Source organism: Cottoperca gobio, chromosome 4 (genome assembly GCF_900634415.1).
Source record: "Cottoperca gobio chromosome 4, fCotGob3.1, whole genome shotgun sequence".
NCBI lineage: Eukaryota > Metazoa > Chordata > Actinopteri > Perciformes > Bovichtidae > Cottoperca > Cottoperca gobio.
In genome coordinates this window covers 7,151,219-7,167,138 of record NC_041358.1, presented here as the reverse complement: position 1 = coordinate 7,167,138, position 15,920 = coordinate 7,151,219, and the positions used below count along the sequence as shown (strand labels likewise).

General features: G+C 40.1%; 1 protein-coding gene across 1 annotated transcript in view; it reads right to left on the bottom strand.

Moving 5' to 3' along the window:
• The window catches only part of pde4dip (phosphodiesterase 4D interacting protein), a 102,198-nt gene that overhangs the window by 71,527 nt on the left and 14,751 nt on the right, over positions 1-15,920 (bottom strand). The window lies entirely within an intron of this gene.

Below are 15,920 nucleotides of genomic sequence, written 5' to 3'. Positions count from 1 at the left end.
AGGGAGATGTAGGAATGAATTAGGGCAGAGGTCGACCTCATTTCAGGATGCGAGCCAATTAAAACCACCGCAGCCTCCTCTGGGTCGTGTTCAGTGACTGGCCTTCGTCTTCAATGTGTCCTCATTTGGTGTCCACTCTCTTACCAGTCGTCAGTGTTGATAACCAAAATATTTCCCCACCTTTAAAGAATCTCTTTAAAAATGTGCTTTTTGGAATGGGTGGATGTCTTCAGCTCAGATTCACAGCAGTTACAATGATTTGTACTTTTTGGAAGAGTATTTCTTCATTTATGAGGTTTTCGATGCCTAAATGTAACCGAACATGATCGAAACCATGAGCTAAAATAGATTTAAAGGTCAGAAGAGCTGCGGGGACAGCTTTTACATTACACACAGTAATTTGATCCATTATCGATATAAAGAAACACTATCCAGCGCAGCGTTAACGGTTAAAAAAACTGACGCTTTAAAATTCTTAGTTGTATGAACTTCATCAACTAAGTTGACATGTCAAAAGTCTTTCATCGGTTGGTCACTACAAGTGAGACCTTTCACATTACGGTACACGTACAAGATGAACATGTGATGAGTTACAGAAACTGTTGAATGTAATGTGTATGAGATACAGTTGAGATGTAGTGTAAAAGTACTCATATACTTAAGTAAAAGTAGCAATACCACTCTTAAACATATTCTAATTAAGTATTATCAGCAAAATGTACAACAAATGTAATACTGAAGTATCAAAAGTAAAAGCAACATTTTAATCTATAGCACTGCATTATATTTTATAAACTGATTATATGTTTTGTCTTTGAAATCTTTATCTGTGATGTCAGCTGTAAGAGTTGTGGAGTAAAAAGTACAAGATTACAAGTTTAAAGTAGCATAAAATAACTAACTAACTCTGTAACTCAAAATTGTACTTAAGTACAGTTCTTGAGTAAATGTACTCTTTACATTCCACTGCTGGTTTACAAAACGTATTCATTTATCATGAAATTAATACAAATTGTATCCTCCTGACAGACTTTGTGCAGTGATGTCACTGCTTGAATTTCCCACGTTACATATGGTAACCAATAACAGCTGAGCGGGACTCAGTATCTGTAGAGCTTTGTGTGTGCGGTGGTGTCAGTCAGTCTCTCTTTGTGAAGCAGCCAAACATGTAATTATCCTGAGGGGACTTCAGGACATCAGCTTCGACACTTGGTGGCTTTGAATCATGTGAAGACTTTAAACGTTTCAGATTTTAGGGTTCAGAAACTATTTGGATGGAATTTTAAATTGAGGTACACATCGACGGCTCGACTCCAAGACTTTTCTTCTTTTTTTTTTTTGGAAAAATGATTATATCGACTGGCCAATAAAATTGACTTTTTTTCACTTTTGACTTGCTACTTATTGTTCAAATGTCTGTGCAGTATTAAATAAGTATAAAACCACAAACATGGGAAAACATCGTGGCACTGCCAGGTGAATGATGCATTCCCCCAGCTCCTGGCTGCCTGGCCCGGTGCGGCGGCTGCACTTCATTAGCTATCTCCACTCTACCTTTCCCTGACAAATTCAATAAATGTTCATCTGGTTCCAATTAGGCCCTCGTTAGCAATAATTGTCCTGGTATTTACTAACAGCATTACTCAACACTGGCTGGCGCAGACTGGGCCGGTGAGATCCGAGCCAGGCTACGCTCAACCTTCTGGGTTTGTGAGTTACCTGCCAATCGTCTGTGCCCTGCAGAAACCAGCTATCTCCAAAAGGTCAAGTTTCCACAGCTTTAAAGAAATCCTGATTTTTCCTCAGTGTCATCACCGTCTATTTTTAAACTTTCCCTCATGCTTTTTTTTTATGTTCAACAACAGTTTTACTTTACTCCAGGGCTGGAGCTTCAACTTTGTCAGAGTTGGGCAACTAAAACAGTTGGTTGAGGTTTGGGAAAGATTATGGTTACGCTTAATAAAAGGGAGAACATTAATTGCAGGTTTTCTGTGTGAAAATTGGATTCGCTTCACGCTCATCCACTACCACAACATTCACACATTTACTTAAAAAATGTTTAAAGTCCCCACAGATACAAAACATGTCAGGATGGAATCTGGAATAATTCCAATATCCCCTCCTCGTATGCATACTCGGCGATCTGGATATACTCAACACATCTTCAACAGAAATCTTAATACCCCTACTTGTGGCCTTAATTATAGCCAATAAAACAATACTACTGGAAAAGAAGGGGAAAAAGATAAACCATTGGATCTCCTAAAACAACAGATATCTGCAAAAAACAACTTGCAGTTCAAAAACATATATTCAACACTTCTCAGATCCATTCTGCGGCCTGTGAGCTAATGCCACAACTCAAATATAACTGTAAATGTAAGCAGGTAACTGGGGTAACATGTATGTGTATGTGGGATTGTGTATGTGTACCAAGCGGCAACCTCCGGTGCTGAAAAATGAAGCCAAGGGGAAGTGCCAAAAACTGCAGTTCCTCAAATGGCCACCTGAGGCTGGCTCCAAAAGTGAGGCAATCCCATAGACCCCCATGTTAAAATGCCCAACTTTACAGCAGAACATGAAACACGTAAAGCCTGGCACATAAAACAGTTTTGGTCTCTGTAGCTAATTTCCCCATACATAACAACTGTACAGGGGGTGGATTTGTATATAGCTCACCATTTCAATGATATTAAGGCTTAAAGCTATATACATAATTAAAGGCATGGCTGCTTTTTAGTGACAAATTGATGAGTCACAGATTGCTAGCCGCTAGCTGTCGTCATCCTTTCCTATATTTTGTCCCCTGTTACTTATCTCTTACAAGACATCTAGAACCATTTAGGGGTATAACAGTAGGTGAACTTGTCTCACACAAGACGCTACAGGATGTTCAGTTTGGCATGAGTCTCTTTTTCGTGTGGTACCCCTACAAACCAAATAATGACTGAATTAGCCTAATACTGTAATGAGGTCTAAGTCTAAGCATGTGTGAAACATAAATTCTTAAGTGCTAGTCCGCCCACAAAAAAAGCTTTTGTAGTGGGTTAGTTGTTATTTACTAGCTAAACCAAGTTAGCCTGTGGATGCATAATTCATGGCAAGAGAAGCAATAAGATGGAGGAGGCACAGATGTCCTTTAGAGCTACCTTTCGGTTGCCTTATGGTTTCCCAGCGACACTGCACAAAGACAAAATAAACTGTGTGCATGTGCATGAATACAAGCTTGGTTTTGAATGTATAACTCAGTGTAAACATCATATGGTTTTGATCAAGTATTGGAAAAAGAATGCAGAAATACTGTATATCCAAAATCGTGGAAAAATGTTTTTTGTAAAGTTACTTAAAGAGACATTTAATGGGAGGATCAGGCTTGTAAAAGTTAACATGTGTTGGACAGAGGTTGCGTATTTTGTGGGGTTTTTGCAGGCAGCAGGCCTTCAGCGCACAGTTTGATGGTCCATTTCTTATGTCTCACTGGCAAGTGAAAATATTTTCACAGGATGCAGAGGATACTCTGTTAACAGGGATTACTGCCATTTCACAGAAAAAGAAGTGGATTTAAATAATTTAAAAAGTCCCTTTGACCCTGCTTGAAAATGTCAATCCATAAAGCCCATTAGCTCCTACTAAAGACGTTGACTAAACCTTTGAAAACACAAATACACATACTTTTAATACAATTTAAACTAGCGCAAATTCGCAATAACTGCGACCACGTGCACACATGGATTCACACGGTAATGCATTCACACACACACCAACACTTGACCTCCATGACAAATTTCAGCCTCTATGGGCGAAAACTGTGGCCACAAAATATTTGGCGACTGAGCGAGTAAGCTATAGAGCTGCTGGTCACAGCTGCTCACTGTAGTTTTTATTCAAACAAACAGAAAGTAGTGCATTTGTTGGGGACTATTTTCAGCGGGGGAATAATCCACTTTTGGTGCTCTAGGGAGTATTTGTGGAAGCAGGCCGATGTTTGTAGGATTGAGTCAAATAAACTGCAGTGTGTGTGTGTGTGTGTATGTGTGTGTGTGTGTGTGTGTGTGTGTGTGTGTGTGTGTGTGTGTGTGGGTGTGTGTGTGTGTGTGTGTGTGGGTGTGTGTGTGTGTGTGTTTTCCTGCTAATGAAGGAACATGTCACCCAGTGCAACAGTGTGGCTCATTGATGAGTTTAAAATGTATTTTTTAACAACAATGGAGCTCTATGGCACAAAGCAAGAAGATATATCAGGTTTTGATACACACGCAATAGTTGTTAGTAAATACATTCACTGTTATATTTCAAACAACATGTTCCTGAGTCATGTTGGACAGGAAAACAAGGCTGTTCAAAATCTAATCAGGCTTGAAAACATGTTGCAGCGCCCTGCAGAATGAGGACGTAAGAAAAGAAGTTGCTGAGCAGTGGTCAAACTCATAAAAAAAAACACTTAGAGTGTCGGAGACAGAGAGTTTAAAAACAAATGGAAGAGTGTTAAAGAGAAACTGAGGCAGCTGGACAAAGGGGACTGAAAGAGACACGAAAGAAGATTTCTAATAGAAAAGAGAGTGGCTGATGAAATCAAGAGTTTCTCTCGCTGCTCCTGGTCTTCCTTTCCCCTCTCTGTTAGCAATTATTCCATTTAAAAGGCTCCCTCAATCACCGATAAGTCAGCGGGTTTTACCAAAAAGCACCTGTCCCCAAAGCACAGCAGAAAAACTCTCAATTTCAACACCCCACTCTAATGCGCTGATTCCAGGAATCCTACATTGGAAATAAATGATGACACATGCGTGCGTATAGGCCGGTTCCAAGTTAGGATTTTCTTTTTTTTCAAAAATTTAATTTTTCCTCCCTTTTCTCTGGCAAGTGGGTGAGCTTTTCTCTGGTATGTGAGGAGGGGGGAGGAGGGGAGGGCTGTCTGTTCGGAGGTCTGCTCTGCACATGTCGCTCTTTCACAACCTTTTATAAGTTATCCCAACAGGGAAAACGAGAAAGAGATTTAAAGGAGGAAAGAAGAAGGGGAATCTGCAGAATGAAGGGTGGAGAAGAGTAGATGAAGAGACGGCTTTGATGACACAGATCTGGCCATTATACCAGCCTTCAGAGAGACTATAAAACAATAACAAATGGAGACCATCAGTCAGTCCATCTGTAATGAGCTACGACAACCAGTCGGCGGATGGGAAATACACCTACTAATGATCAGAGCAGCCTGACTGAAGAGATACAAAAGGAACCATGAACACATTTTACATTTCCTCTCCTCATGCATAGGTGCGTTTGATAGCAAGGTGTCACAGTTGCCAGTTCGGGAGGATAACGGTCAAATCTGTCCAACTTGTCCCTGGCAGAAGTGGTGATTATTATATTATTTGTGTATCTTTGCCTTTAAACAAGCTGTATTTGTCCAGTTAAAAGTATTGTGTAACATTAAAGCCCACATCATTTTGATTAGATGGTGTTCCTTATAAAATCTCTCTCCGCAGGGGGAAGAACCAGAACACTTTGATCAATTTATTTACACGCACATAACGTCTCAAAGATGGGACTAGATGGGATGAGCTAAGGCTGGGTAACCAACAAATACTAATCATGGGACTCACCAAAATGTGTCTGTAGCTCAAAGTATCAAAAACTATCCAGCACTGAAAGTTGGCATTGAACACATGCTTAACGTTGTACTCTTCTTCTCCAGATGGTTAGGTTAGGGTTATTTTCTTAAATGAAAACAGAGTTTTGTAAATGGTCTTTGTTTACGATGTGAGCCACTGCAGTACAGGTCATTCTTCCTCATTGTGTTTTACAGCACAGTTCTCAAAGTAAGGTGTTGAGAAATAAAACACTGTTTTGGTTTCATGACGGCAATATAAGCTGTTATTGCCCAAAAGATTGCTAAAACGATTTTAAATGATAAGCAACCACACTCCCTGAATGCCTGGTCTTTTCCTTTATAAAAGTATGTAACACGCTGAGCCATATGTTTTGTCTTGTGAAATGCAAACTTTAAAGCTAAAATCCATCAAATCCTCCTTAAACCATCAGACAAGATGGCAGAGCTTCTAATGTCACCTCATTACTGTTGCTCTCCAGCTGGATGGCAACATGAAAACCCGGTGACTTGACTCTGACACTAGCATTAGTGTTAGCGTTAGCATTAGCATGTGTGTATTGAACATGCACATGTTCCAAATTATATTTTATGTACTGAAATACAAGCAACAGCAACTCCAGACTGATTGTTTGTGTGTACCCGCACCTGTTACCTCCAGGTGGAAGTGAGAATCCAAATGAATAAGTGGAGGGGAGCGGGGGCGGGGGGGGTTAAGGGGTTATTGGGGTTGATATTTCTAGTTCTTTAATGAATGTATATTGTAAATATTTCTGTTTTAGTAGTGTTAAAGGAAAACATTAAATTGAAGCATTTATTGATATGAAACTGGCAGTGGTTTGTCTCCGTAGGAGGGGCTTCCTGCATAAAGGCACTCGTTTAAAGAATCACTGTTGTAAACGACCGTTAGATCTTGAAAAGCAGCTTCTTTGCTTCACTGACATGCACTGAGATTTCACTTTTATCGCTGTCTGACTACTTGTCACACCTTTCCAGCATGTTATCATTACTAATAGAGTCTAAACCATGACGGAAATCATTATGTTTTTATGTTCCCTCACAATTGATAATTTTCATTTTCTTTCCCTGAATCGTAGTTTCAGTCTTGTGAGTGTAATGTTAACTGACTTCATCCTCAGCATGTGATTGGTCAGATGTTCAGAGTGTATACAGGCTGTGGTTTCTCTGCCTCTCTGACCCCGGCTTTATACCGTGAGGATAATTGCAGGATCCGGCCTGCCACTAAGTAGAAGACTGATTCATAAAAATACTTTTTTCTTCTCCCCTTCTTTTGCCTTTTTGTTTGTTAACTGCTTCCACATGATCTGTGGGCTCAGGGGAGGGGAAATGTTGAAATATAATCCATAAATACCTTATGAATAACAGAAAAACACACAATGATGGAGCTTTGCAACATACTGTAAACAATATAGAGAAAACAAAATTAAATGTGAAGATCATAAAAGGATTCATACACACACACACACACACACACACACACACACACACACACACACACACACACACACACACACACACACACACGTGTCAGACAAAACAAAAATCATGCTGAAGATGATTTGCTGCCTTACACACCAACACACGTGATGAATGAGACACACGCTTGTCAGATATGAAACACACATATCCTGTCTGTCAGGTGTTTGACGTTAATAGTCAGAGTGGCTGTATTACCGCAGGGAGCAGATTACTGTACACTTTAACTGAACAATTATCATCCATGACCGACGCTGTGATCAAGTCAATATGTCTTCTCTGACCCGCTGGAGAGGAGCACAAATGTATTGCACACGCCTGGGATCAATTAACAAAGTCGGGCTCAAACTACCTGTGAACCTCTCAGTCAAGTCATTCTCTCCGTCTCGGTCCAGATGGTGGCGCTAGTGCCGTACTGAGAAGCCCGACTGAAATCAGCACCAGTCACAAAAATCCTCCGAGGGGCCACAGATGCTACAAGATGCTGATGACATCTTTATGTGGCTTTTGTATGTAAGTGAAGATGATTGTGGTGAAACTCCACCATTGTAGTCTTTCAACCATCATTGCTGCGAGAACATTGTGTTTCAAAATGTTTAACTTAAAAATAAATAGTTTTAATTAAGTGGCCGGGTAACCTGTTAGGGTGACCCTGAGCAATACAATACAACATATCTTCTTGGTACGGCCCATGTTTTCCACATTATGACTTAAAGCTCCAAATAATCTAATTACCAAAACAAACTAAGTGAATTGGACGTTTTGGGCCTCTGGGGATTTCGGGCCTACTTTGCCTGTATGGTGATCCTTGACTGTGGTAGTGTACTTAGTGCAGGACAAAAGAACCTGCTGCTATTGGGTAAAAATCTTATATCTCCAGTTTTGGTGATTTTAAGGCTTTCAAGTGAAGTAAATCCTCCTGAGCTTCTCCGTCAACTGAGGGAAACAAAAACTATAAAAAAGTTTTCAAATCGAGTTCCAGACCTTTCCACATCTCGAAGGCTTTGCAGGGAATCCTAGACTGTGATATGTGACATAATCACAGCTTATATCTGGTCTCATATCATATCAAATATGGATACATTGATACAGTATCTCTCCAAGCTGCACTGCCGGTTATTGCTGGTTTCACAGTTTTGTGACAACAGCGTGCTCTCATTGTCGTCACGTGAAGTATGACTGAATGTGTGATTGTGCGTGTCACATACCAAAGATTCTGAAGCAAATGTGATGAAGAAAAACAATCGTCATGCCTTCTCCGCAACTGGCCATTGAGAACATTTCTTTGTGCGTGTGCTTGCGTGTGTGTGTGTGTGTGTGTGTGTGTGTGTGTGTGTGTGTGTGTGTGTGTGTGTGTGTGTGTGTGTGTGTCAGATGGCTAATTTGAGCAGGAACAGATCTGCTGGTTGACTGAGCTGAAAGCTGAGCTGCTGTGTATCGATCTGCAGCCTGTCTGAGTGCTGCTGTGGTGAAAACTGACTCCTGTGATGTCAGCATGTCCATTAGCGCTCATCAGCTCATCCACCGGATGCACTGCAAAAAAATATACTCTACATCATCATGCCACCATCCCCCCCAAATCTGCTTACATTGACTTTCTTTCAATGTGAACGTCCCCTCAAGTCATAAGAAAAACTGCCAACAGCCATCAACATGTTGTTTAAATGCTCTGAGCAATAAAATATGACACATCTTCTTTTTATCATCCATGTTGTTTCTGCAAAACTCATGAACACACCAAAGTTGGAAAAACAACTTTCCCAGCTCGGAAAATGGGACCATCTGAGGAGCATATGAATGCCCCAATGGCCTTGGCGGAGGTCTGCGCTCTCCGAGTGCCATTCTTAGTTATGTGACTCGTTACATGACAAACATAGATCCCCTAAATAACCTTATTAAAGGAAAGAAGTAGCAGGAGGGATGCTGCAGGTCTGGCAGTGAGTGCAACAACTGGGATAAAGTTTAACAACAAGAACATTTTGATTAAGAAGTTATGTGGCTAATAAGTAAAAGTAAAATAAGCATTTATAAGTTATATATAAATCTAATCTAAGAACCATTTTTTTTCAATTATTAGCTAAAAGAAAAAAACAAGACTCTGATTTCACTGAACGTTTTTTGCAGTGTAGGTCGGAAAAGACGCAGACAGACAATCTGGCATCAATATCTATTCTTAGTGAGAGATTTGAGCGAACTAGAGAGGAGGAAATTTGTATCATACTTCAATATGAGTGAACTAGTGTGCGTACGGATGTTGTTTCCTGAATAAAAGAGAACAGTCTGAAAATGTCTGTTCTTACAAAGCTGCACAGCTTCTGTCTTCTGATCTTTTCTTCCTATTCTGCAACACATCAAAAGCCTTATCCCTGCTCAAAGACGCTATTTTTATGAAAGCCAATGTCCAAAACTCGTTCAGCTTTTTCTTCCATTCTGTTTCATTTCCTACATCTCTCCTCCTAAAGCCAGTTGTCTTATTTCTTTCTCGTTCTACTCTCTCAGTACAAGCCACATGGCCAAATTATAAACTCATACGACGCCTCATTATCACTTAAATAACCTTCCCAAAAACCCATTTGACCTAAAACTCATCTTCCCCTCCACCTCATTAGTTTCTTCTCTCTGTCCAAACACGTCTTGTTTTTGTCTTAAAAACAGGTTCAGCGTATAATTACAGTTCAATTATATTTCCCATCATGTTTTAGTCCGCACATACAACTTCACCAATGACTTTGTTAGAAACACACTCTTCGACAGCAGTCTGTAACAATGGGATAGTCTCTTCAGGTTTTAAAGGTTATCAACATATTCAGAGCATTAATATAGCAGCAAACAACTATTTACTATGTAAAGACATAGTGGAGTAATGTTAACCTGAAGAGAGTGCAGTCACTCTTCCTCAGTTTGTGTTATATTTGAGCTTCTCTGTGCTTATTTTACATAGTCGGTCAGGGCTGGTGAACATGTCAGTGCATGTGTGGCTAGCTATTGGCCGCCGCTCTGCGCTGCTCTCATACCCCGGTTACCTCTGATAACGCCGTCCCAACCCACGCTGTTGTCGAGGAGCGTACCGACCATCCTGTGATTCCCCATCATTAACACTGTTTGCTGTTGTTTGCACTGCTTTTGATGTTAGCACCGTTAGCTGCTAGCTGTCGACTATGCTGCGATGCCATGTTGAGCGTCGCGTGGAGGCACACACAATCTCTCTGATCTGAATTCCACAGTGACCACCTTCACTTACCAAAATAAATCTCCTCTTCAAAAACACACATTTCACAAGTGTTGTTAGGAAGGTGTCTGTCCGTCCGTCCGTACGTCTGTCTGTCTGTCTGTTTGTCTGTTTGTCTGTCCGTCCGTCTGTCCGTCCGTCCGTCTGTCTTATTTCAGCTTGCTGTGGAATACGCTTTTTCTTCCACACACACATTTACTGGGAAACTCATCTTGCGTTGTTGCCTACACACACACAACAAACCTGCCTTAAACGCTCTAACAACCACACCCAAGCAACCGTGACTATGTCGTTTGTATTGTAGCCATGACGATGAAGCTCCCCTAACCTTAACAAAGTACTTATTATATACTTTCCCTAAACGTCCTGTTGATATTTGAATTTGGACCTAAAAATTGACAGTAGAAGCTGATGTGCACGCGAACAGCTAGCACATTCTTGAGACATGCAAAAACCACACTTTTTCTTCAGAAATCCGATAGTAATGATTATTATTATAGGGAGCGGTTGAAAGAAAGTGACCTTAAATTGGCTTGTGTGTTGATAAGTTACAGAATTTGTAATATGAGGTAACATAAGCTTTTGTGCATCTGTCATCCCCTCCTGCTAAATTCACATTTCCAGATGATCAACATTGAAGTAATTATTCGGCATCATCTGTAAGGTGTCTGGATGTTTCTGTGATGTCTTTATCTCCGCTCCTGTGTTTCAAGTGTTCACATGCAGAGCTGTAGATATCAGCTGCATAACGCATTGAATCAGAGCCAACAGCTTGAGGGTTGAACACACACACGCATGCAGTCACCCACAGTATTCTGACCTATTTTAAAATGCCACAACAAAAACTAGGAGAGCACAAGAAGCGAGGAGGAGATTGAAGACGTGGGAGATAAAGGGAATTAAAGGAAATGAGGAATTTTAATCACATGCTCACTTTGCTGTCAGCTGCGAGATCGGGTGTTCTCCCTGTGTTGTCTCTGCACAATACTGAATACAGTCCATTACTGCCACTCTGGTGATGGTAATCCAACTCTGACAGACCTTTCATAGCGTATGTGGCTTTTTTAGAAGTGAACACTGAGACCGAGGGCAAAATAACAGATTAACAGCCCTAATTTGTCCTGAGGTTTTAATGGTCAAAATTATATGCAATCCTCCCCCTTCTTCTATCAATCTAAGTGTCTCTGTGGTCGGTTTGAATTCACATTTATAGGCAAGCCATGTGCTTTCAATTTCTCCTGCGGACTAATAAAGGCCATTTGAGAAAGGAGCATTTTGATTGGGTAATCTTTTTCTTATTTTAAAAACCTCAGGAGTGCAGAGCGTGGATGTTTGACAGTTACAAACGCGGCTCTGGCTGGTTCATGTTTCTTCCCACCAGCCTGCCGGAGGATTTAAACTGACGCAAATGTGGAGAGAGGACAAACTGCATACACACACACACACACACACACACACACACACACACACACACACACACACACACACACACACACACACACACACATAACCTGGATTCAATAATCCAGACTGCTCTATTAAAATGAGAGGACCAACATGCGCTACCACTGTCAGAAGAACTTAATGTAAAACTACAGTGGCAGAGAAAGGTCAACAAACTTTAATCTGCTCCATCACAATGTGGAACAGTTTCAGACAAGACCCTGACTGTTATGTCTCGCCTCGATATTGAAAATCAGTTGTTTGTTATAGTTTGAGAATCTGAACTGTAAACAATCCTCTACCACTGATAGAAATCAGATAAATCACATCATGAACTCTCACAGCTTAAGTTTTCTATTATTTCTTGTCAGTTCTCTCTGTTTCTGCGTTATAAGCACAGATAAGCACAGACACATCATGTCTGTTTTCTAATGTTTTAAAAGCCCTACTTTTCACTGGATTAGTTTTCATCTGTTAACTCCGATTGAGACATAACATCCTCTTCACAGACCATCGATCACAACCAACCAAAAGCTAGAAGCTTCTCCTGAATTTGCACAGAAAATGCTACCAAATCTCCACCGCTGCCTCCACAACACCGGATCTAAAAGAGAGAAGGAACTTTCAAGAGTTCCATGGAGTCTTTGAAAAGTGGGGGACAAACAATGGATGCGCCACGATTTTCGGAGAAGTGCTGCCCCCGCTTATGTAAACCACTTGGGCCTTTCGTAAAGGAGGGATAGTTTCGATGTCTGGTCTAATTTATCAGTGTGCCACGAACGAAACCGACAAGAAAACACACTGATAATCTTCTATAAATTATATATATATATATATATATATATATATATATATATATATATATATATATATAGACTCTCTTCCTACTTGGTATGTGTATGAGAGCAGACTTTCAGATGAAACTGTTACCATGCAACAAGAGGAAATAACTTCATCAAACAGAGCTCAGACGTGAGTTCCATTATTAATGAGGTTACAAAAGCAGGCATGAAGCTTATGTGCTGATTGTCGAGTTGCTGTGAAATACAAGGATATCAATGGCTGTTTCAAAGGTGGGAAAAACACATTCAAACATCTACATACGCTGCAACATTTATTTATTTTTAAACTGATTGTGTGATTTGTGGTAAATGGTGTGAAACATGTAAAGACACTGGGCTGCTCCTTTTTAAAAGGATTGTTGCAGGTCTGCAACCCGTCGACTGTAATTCAGACACACAACATCAGCGATCTCAGTCCATTTCCCCTCATCCCTCCATACAAAGCCGGTGTTCAGGTTGCCTCCCAGTCTGCTGTCTGCGCTGTATGTCTGCACATAGCATGACTCATCCCTTCATCCCTCTGTGGGAGAGTCAGAGGGAAACTTCAAAAGGAAAGCTTCCCGCACACTAAAATATAGCCTCCAACTAACCAACCAACCAGCCAGCCAGCCCAGAGTTGGGCTTTCTGCCTCTGCTCGTACTGTATAGCTGCAGGGAAAATATCTCTTCATTCTGGAAATACAAAGCTTTATTGTTCAAGCTTTTATAGCAGTTCAAGATGCATTTTACCCACATAAAGCTGGTATCCATTGATTTTCATTTATAATTCATCTGTATGGTGAAATGTCACATAAACCTAAAACCAATACCGTTAGCATGGCCAGAGACATTCTTCACAATTATATAATTTCTTCAAATGTCACACCGGTCAAGTCATTCAAGGATAAACATTTACATTATCAGCACAGTTGCGTATGGCACACTGGACTGGCTGATCTGAATCAACAGCAGGTTTCCACATGTGGCATTAAATATTTTTTCTTCAATAATATATATTACATTTCAATGCTGTAGAAGGAAATGTGGAAAGTTACCGATTTCAGCTTTATGTACACAGTGTCGAACATCCTTCCTCAGGCACAAGCAACAACTAAAACAGTCCTAATTTATGTGCTTGACCTATTTTTGAGAAAATTATTATCAGAAAATTGTGATTCAAAAGGTCATATTATACTGCAGTATGTCTGCCAGCCAAGGCTTTAATTATACCCCTTATTTATTCTCCTGTCTTACACTTTAACACTAAGCTATAACACAGTGGTTTTCACATTGTTTGGCTTGTAACTCCTTAAAATGATGCTGCGTCTTCCTGCAGGTTTCATGTATCTTTGGCAGAGGTAGTATGCACAGTAATAAACCGTTTACCCACTTCAGGGGGATTCATTTACCTATAGAAATAGGTATATAAGATAAGAACAGTGTCCATCTTGCAGCAACCCCTACTTGGCCCAGATTAGACTGATATTATTTAGAAGCAGCTCAACTTGGGATCTTGGATCAGGTCTTGGTTAGTAAGAGCGGAGTAGACCCTTGAAGAGGTGTAGTTGTAAAGCATATTGTTTATAGATCGTGCCAAAGTTGGAAAGAAAGATGTTAAGTGAAGTAAAATGAGGTGTGGAGTAAAGCCTTTAAAATGTTGCTTTTCATTCTATAAATGACCACCTGTTTAAAAAGTCAAAATGGCCTTTAGGTGGAAAAAATACAATATAATATTCAATATAAAAGTCTGTTTTTTTTCTGCTGCGGCTTTCTGTCTCAGAATCAGTCAGACCGTTTGTTCTACAGGAACCAGCGGATTTGATCTCATCCTGCTGGAGTTTCATATTTCATATCATTTGACCTTTTTCCCCAATACAACCCAAACTCTCCACATTAATTCAACATTACTAGAACCAGCACCTCCCTCTCCTATAGCTCTATCCTTCACTAAAAGGGGAACAGAATAATTGCAGCAAGCACCTCCAGAGTTATATCAGACCCATAATGCACCTGGCAAAGCTCCCAGAATCCATTACTCTGGCACAAAACCAGACAAAAACTATGCCTCTCATTTTTTCAGTTCAAAGCCCTGCACATGTTATTTAGCTGTGTGGCTTTTCATACAGAATGTTTGATTGCAACTTCTAAAAATATGTCTGCATATGCGGTTCTCATTTATGTATTCATATATGTCCTTCCAATGTTTGATTCTGTCTGAGGCCTTTGCTGTGATCATGGATACTTGCAGCAAGTCATACACATGATACTTTTGGAAAAGGTGTTTAGTTGTCAAAAGGTAAATGATGGTATACGTGTGTTTGTGTCCAAACTAAGACAATAAAACTGCAGAAATAAATCTTAAATCTCTGTTTCTGGTCTTTAAAGGTTAAAGGCTGTTAGGAAACAACTTAATGGCCCAATCATAGCTGTAATGTAGAGCAGTCTGATGATAAATCTGTCCAATAACACAACACAGATGCCGTCACTGACATTTCTTTCTGTTTCTGTCAATGACTGTAATGTGATCGTGGCTCATGAATGCCATCCAGTAACTAAAGGAAACACTAATTCTGGGCCTTCAAAAAAAAGTCACAATCTTTTAGTGCAGTTAAATAACAGAAACACAAAAATATGTCACTGACAACTACCAGAATGTCAGCCATGTTTTCTGAAAGGTTGACACATAAATTAATCACACTTTTGGTTTACTGTGGTTTACCCTGCACCAGCTGGCGCCCTGCAGAGAAGAGAAGCATCGCTGTATCGTTGTATCTTCAGATTTTTGGAACATAAATAAATCTGTTTCGAAAGTGTTTTGGAAAAAGCTCAGTTTTTCAGGGGTTATAAAATAGTCCCAATTAGAAATCTGTTATCCAATTAGGACTAACTTTGAGTAAGGTTACAAACAAATCAAAGAGGGGACAGAATTTGTCATAAAAGCCAATGTAGATGGAAGGACATGAAGTGTCTTGACATGAAATGTTTTGACATTTGTCTGGCAGAGATGTTCCGAGTTCATCCACAGGATTGGAATTGAGACCAATGAAAGCAGGAAGAACACATAAACTACAATCAGCAGTTTCATTTGATCATATCCACTGACAACAGGAACTGTAATGTGATCAGAGACGCTTTCGATTAATGCAAAGCTCCTCAGCTGTAAAACATATTTTTCCATTTAAATATAGAGCCCTAAATGCAGCCGGGATTCCTAAAAAAATTACGTTCCCATACAATAAAAACTGCATTGTCAATTACGTTTTGAGGGAAAAGTATTTTGTCCCAGATCAGGTTAAATTACGTAACAAACTTACTTATTTTAAGCCAAACT